We start from the raw sequence: 413 nt of genomic DNA, 5'->3' as shown, positions 1-413 counted from the left end.
TCTTATGTTTTCTGTTCCTAAAATTATGACACAGACTCTGGCCATTTATATTATGTATCGGTAGCAAATTACACTGATGAAAACTTATGATCAGAGCATCACGGAGTTTCGAAAGGGCTCTTACATGAAAATCAATTGTAAATTGTGTTCATTAGGCCAAGTAAAATTAATTAGTAGATTATCATTCCCGCCCGCCCCTCGAAAATTGTCCTGCCCCGATTTTTTTTATTTTTCAAAATTACGATTTCCGGATATTTTTATGTCGGGTCCGGTATCCTAAACGTACTTTGTTTCACTTTGCCTTTTAGAAACCCAAATACACATGTAATTATGATTTATAAAGCCTTTTCTCAATGAGAGAAGGCATTTTCGAGGTCAAGAATACCATGGCGAAAAATAAGAAATAAAATCCT

Source organism: Ostrea edulis, chromosome 5, assembly GCF_947568905.1.
Source record: "Ostrea edulis chromosome 5, xbOstEdul1.1, whole genome shotgun sequence".
Taxonomy (NCBI): Eukaryota; Metazoa; Mollusca; class Bivalvia; order Ostreida; family Ostreidae; genus Ostrea; species Ostrea edulis.
This window is presented reverse-complemented; position numbering follows the sequence as displayed.